This window comes from Triticum aestivum, chromosome 5D, assembly GCF_018294505.1.
Source record: "Triticum aestivum cultivar Chinese Spring chromosome 5D, IWGSC CS RefSeq v2.1, whole genome shotgun sequence".
Classification (NCBI taxonomy): Eukaryota; Viridiplantae; Streptophyta; class Magnoliopsida; order Poales; family Poaceae; genus Triticum; species Triticum aestivum.
Window position 1 is genome coordinate 505676920 of NC_057808.1, and position 6167 is coordinate 505683086.

The following is a 6167-nucleotide window of genomic DNA, read 5'->3' on the forward strand; positions in this document are numbered from 1 at the left end:
AAGTTCTTTTCCATAAGCACGTATGACTATATTCGGAATACATGCCTACATTACATTGATGAATTGGAGCTAGTTCTGTGTCACCCTATGTTATGACTGTTATATGATGAACCGCATCTGGCATAATTCTCCATCACCGATCCAATGCCTACGAGATTTTCAAATATTGTTCTTCGCTTATTTACTTTTTCGTTGCTACTGTTACAATCACTACAAAACCCAAAAATATTACTTTTGCTACCGTTACCGTTACTTCCGTATTACTTTGCTACTAAATACTTTGCTGCAGATACTAAGTTATCCAGGTGTGGTTGAATTGACAACTCAGCTGCTAATACTTGAGAATATTCTTTGGCTCCCCTTGTGTCGAATCAATAAATTTGGGTTGAATACTCTACCCTCGAAAACTGTTGCGATCCCCTATACTTGTGGGTTATCACCAAGCCGGCGGCCAAGGCCAATGTAGGCATTGCGCAGGCGCAACACTCTCTTGGACGTAAACTAACTCACATGCACGCATCTTGCCTTTAAAAATTTCCTTCAAGCTATACTTGTGAGAGTAAACAAGGGACATCAAATAGCTATCAAGGAATTCCAGTGTAGCCACCACTGGAGGCATCTCTTTGCCATGGCACAAGTCATTCTGCAGCTGCCAAATGCACCAAATCAACATAATCACCATGTCCCGCATGGTTGAAGTGCAATTCATTAGAACATTCAGCAGCCAATCATTCTCACTGTCTACTAAGAGTACATCCCGGGGCAAGGGCCATATAACACACATGTGCTCCCAAATATTCCGAGCATGGCTGCTGGAAACCAATGCATGGAAGGAACTTTCATCTTCGATACCGCACAATGTAAAGATTTGATAACCCATAAGTATAGGGGATCAATTGTAGCCTTTTTTTGATAAGTAAGAGTGTCGAACCCAACGAGGAGCTAAAGGTAGAATTAATATTCTCTCAAGTTCTATCGACCACCGATACAACTCAACACACACTTAACATTTGCTTTACCTAGAACAAGAATAAAACTACTTTGTAGGTGTAATAGGATAAGTTTGTAAGAATAAAACTAGAAGTACTTAGCGGGATAATAAAAGTTAGGTTGTTTTAATAGAGAGCATTTTGTAACACAAAGAGAAAGATTGTCCATTGGCAATTGAATATAACACGATAGATACTTATCATATGCAATGAGGGAGAGGCATGCGCTAACATACTTTCCGTACTTGGATCACATGTTCTTATTATTGGAACTCTAGAAAGCATCCGCAACTACTAAAGATCATTAAGGTAAAACCCAACCATATCATTAAGTAACAAGTCCTCTTTACTCTCATACGCAACAACCCCCTTTCTCGGGTTTAAGGTTATGTCTCGCAACCCACTATAAGCGAATCATGAATGTATTGCAACACCGTACAACGGTTATCCCACACGCTTGCGCGACACAGAGGGCATCATAGGACAGCACCATATTAACATTAAACTCATATCAGTCACACCATACCACAATTAACCCGTAGGACAAAATAAATCTACTCACATTATATGATTGCCACACATCATTGGATAATAACATATACTATTAAGCACCATGTTCAAGTACATAATTACAACGGGAACAGAGAGGTTACACCACTGCATAGAGTTGTTGGTGTAGATCGCCGTCACGATGATTTCCCCGGTGGAGCTCCGGCAACACCGGAAGAGAAGGGGCAGAGCCCCCCTCCTTCTTCTTCTTGCTTGGCCTCCCCCATAGATGGGAGGAGGGTTTTCCCACTGGTCCATGGCCGCCATGGCTCTCGGAGGGCAGGAGCCCCTCCGAGATTGCATCTCTCTCTGTGTTTCTCTTCTGTTTTTCATTTATTTTTGGACACCTTCACCGTTTTTTATATTCCCGAAGATCCATAACTCCATTGGGATGAAATTTTTAGGGGATTTTTGTCTAGAAATTATCTTTCTTGCGGCGAAAGAAGGGCTCCAATTGAGGTAAGAGGGCGTCACAAGGCAACACAGCGCGCCCTGGGGTATCGTCTTGCATTGATTCTTCTTCCCAAAAATCACATATATTCCAAAATAAACCTTAGCAAAATTTTATCTTGTTTGGAATTCATTTGATATGGATATTCTGCGAAACAAAAAAACATGCAAAGAAAAGGAACCGGCACTGGGCACTGGATCAATATGTTAGTCCCAAAAACAATATTAAATGTTGCCAAAAGTATATAAAAGTTGTAGAATATTGGCATGAAATAATCAAAAATTATAGATACGACAGAGACGTATCAAGGTTCCACGTCTAGCCAGGTGCCGGTTTGCCTTGTCGAGCGTGGCCCACACACCGACATCCACGTAGTGATCTTCATCTTTTGCGGTACAACTGCTTTCCAAATACAGTTCCATAACGACCGCTCACCATGCGGTGAGCTACTTGATGCACCATGCGGTAATCATGTTCAGTTGTCGCTAATCTATATGCACTCTTCAGACCGTGGGTAGTAACATATATAGGGTTCAACTCAGCAAATTTACTTATGTGGTAATGATTTAATGAGGAGAGAGATGATTTTAGTAACATAGCTCGTTATTTACACTATGGGTAACACCACACATATCAAGACAAGATGAGTCTATAATCTAATAAAAGAAGTGTTGCATGACACCACACTTATGTTAGGCCCCACTATGGGTAGTCTCACTGTAAAATTTCCAGATTTCTAAGGATTCCCAGCGAAGAAGTCACTTTGTTGTCTTGGAGATGTTCGAATTTTTATAATCTCCTGAACATCATCACCCAAAAATGAGTATTAAGCATGTCAATGTTCCAGCTTCCGTTATCATCCAAGAAATCGGCCACCCGGTTAAACCGACAATTACGGTTCAGAGTAACTGGGCCAAAAGAGGAACACCTCGGAATCCATGGATCTCGCCAAGTTCTGATCATGGCGCCATTCCCAACCCTCGAAATAATGCCCTTCTTCACCAGCTCCAATCCCCTTCCAAACAGCCGAGGAGGTACGTGAAAAAAATAGTGTCCAAAAGGTTCCCAGTCGGACAGTATTTTGCATGGAGGAGATGAGCACACAAACTGTTAGGTGCATCCAGCAAACCGCCACACTTGTTTATCAAGTAATGCTTGGTTGAAAGCCCTAATATCACGGAAGCCCATACCACCGTTAGAACTGGGTAATATCATTTTTTCCCAACTAAGCTAGGCCATCTTATGCTTTCCCTTCTCGACCACCACCAATATTGCCTCATCAATCGTGTAAGATCAGCACATACTGAGGCAGGAAGACGGAACACACTCATCACATATGAAGGGATAGCTTGGGCCACCGCCTTAATAAGAATATTTTTATTTCCAGAAGACAAGTATTGTTCACTCCAATCCAATGGACATTTACTCAACACCGCTTGAACGGTTTCAAATCTACCCTTGTGCATCCTCCCTTCCGGCACTGCAAGGCCCAAGTACTTAGGCTCAAACACTTCATTTGTGATACCTAGAATATTTTTTATCTCCATGGAAATCGTAGGTAAGCAATTTTCAGAAAAAATAATAGAACAGTTGGTAGGGTTAATGTGTTGGCCCGTGGCTGAGGCATAAGTGCTCAAACCATCCTTAACCAAACATGCCTGTTGCTCAGAAGCTTGAATGAATAACAATGAGTCATCCGCAAATAGAAGATGTGAAATAGTTTGCGCCCTTCGGCATATCAATCCCTCCTCCGCCATGGACTTGCTGATCAGTGCAGACAATGCGCCAGCAACAAAGAGAAATAAAAACATGGACAAAGGATCGCCTTGGCGAAGTCCCTGCGAAGGGGTAAAAGACTCGAGTAATTTTCCACTAAACTTTATGCAATATTTCAGCGAAGTAACACAAGCCATAATACGAGAAATCCATGATGTAGTAAAACCCCACTTACATAGGGCTTACACAAGAAACACATAGTCGGCGCGATCATATGCCTTCAATAGGTCAAGCTTGTAAGCACATAATGCCAGATTATCCTCTCACAGAGATAGAATATGATGAATCACTCAAAAACAAAGATGGAATTATCTGAAATATGTCTACGTGGAATGAAAGCACTTTGGTTTTTAGAGATAAGATCCATCATCAAAGGCCTTAGCCTATTCACCATGCATTTTGACACAATTTTGTAAACCACATTGCAAAGACTGATGGGATGAAAATCATTTATGTCCTTAGGTTGCGGAACCTTTGGAATTATAACTATCGCCGTATCATTCACTCCCATAGGCATAATCCCTATCACAAAAAAACCACTGAACAGTCGCACAACATCTGATTTAAGCATTGCCCAGTTATAATGATAGAAACGAGCTGGAAAACCATCCATACATGGGGCCTTAATAGGGTCGATCTGGAAAAGAGCATCAAAGATCCCCTTCTCTTAGAAAGGTGCGCACAAGACCTCGTTCATCTGCACTGTCACCTTAGGCTCAATACACTCTAAAACTGCCTCTGGGGAGAGGGTTGGGTTGTTGGTACAAACCTCCTTGAAGTAGGAGGCTGCCATTCGCTCCATCTTCTAAGGAACATAGCACCATGTCCAATCCAAGTTGCCCAAGCACCGAATATAATTCCTCCTTGCCTGCCAAACATCGCGATGGTGGGGGTATTTGGTATTCCGCTCCCCTTCTTCCAGCCATGTGATACATGAGCATTGCAACCATAACATTTCCTCACGGTATAGTAACTCATCAAGTTGGTTTCTCTTTTTTTGCATACTCATACGATCTGATCCATTATATCTAGCTCACCACAGAGCTTCTCTATGTCATTGTTGATAGGAGCAAAATTCTTTCAGCTCCAATCCTTCAAACTATGCATAAGTGCTCACAACAACTCCGCTACATAGGAGGATAGTGGTATCCCTAGCCCACCAGGGTTCAAGTCCTGATACTCGCATTTATCCTGGATATATTTCAGGATTTCCGATGATGCGCGTTCAGTGGGAGGATACGTTCCCGTCGACTACGAGGCGTCTACGATGAGTTTGTAAAATCTCAAGATGATATGTGACTCAGTCTCCCAGATGTGCTCATAAGGGTAGGATGTGTGTGTGTGCGTTCATAGGGGTGAGTCTATGCGCACATATATGAGCGCTTATGTCTGTACTGTGTTAAAACAAGTACTGGACATTGTGACCTGCCTGGACATTGTGACTCACTGGAGACCTGGCGGGCGGATCCGATGGACGACAAGGCCGAAGGCCCAGGAGGCTAGCTTATACTCTGGTGGGCTGGCTTAAGGAGAAAGGGATGACGAATATTTCCTTTACGAGGGAGCAAGACCCGGACTTGTATTCAACTTGTAAGAAAAGATAGACTAGTCCTAGTCCTACTAGGACTCCGCATGTAACCCGCCCCTCTAACTTATATAAGGAGGGGCAGGGTACCCCAAAGAGGGACAAGCAAGAAACAATAATGTCTAGGGCTAGACACAACTAAAGGAGAGCCGGCTTATGCGGCGTCTCCCTGATGAGCATAATGAGATCTAGCCACAAACAGCATGTAGGGCTATTACCGGATGATGTTTCCCGGGGCCTGAAGCTGTCTAAATCCTTGTCTTGTGTTGCGTCTCTCGATTCCAACCAACCCCTCTCAAGCTACCACATAGATGCACTGGCCTCGCGACTAAGTCCTGACACTAAGGACATTTGCCGTGACAATTCCACGACACTACCTAAGCCTTTTTCCCTTGGGAGTCGCGCTCCCGAGGGTCATCTTTATTTTACCCCCCTGGGCCAGTGCTCCTCTGAGTGTTGGTCTAAACTAGAGCCCTTTGCAGCGCCACCTCGGGGAAACTTGAGGCCTGGTTTTAGTTGTACGGATTGCTCATCTGATGTGCCCTGAGAACGACATATGTGCAGCTCCTATCGGGATTTGTCGGCACATTCGGGCGGCTTTGCTGGTCTTGTTTTACCATTGTCGAAATGTCTTGTAAACCGGGATTCCGAGACTGATCGGGTCTTCCCGGGAGAAGGAATATCCTTCGTTGACTGTGAGAGCTTATAATGGGCTAAGTTGGGACACCCCTGCAGGGTATTATCTTTCGAAAGCCTTGCCCGCGGTTATGTGGCAGATAGGAATTTGTTAATGTCCAGTTGTAGAGAACTTGACACT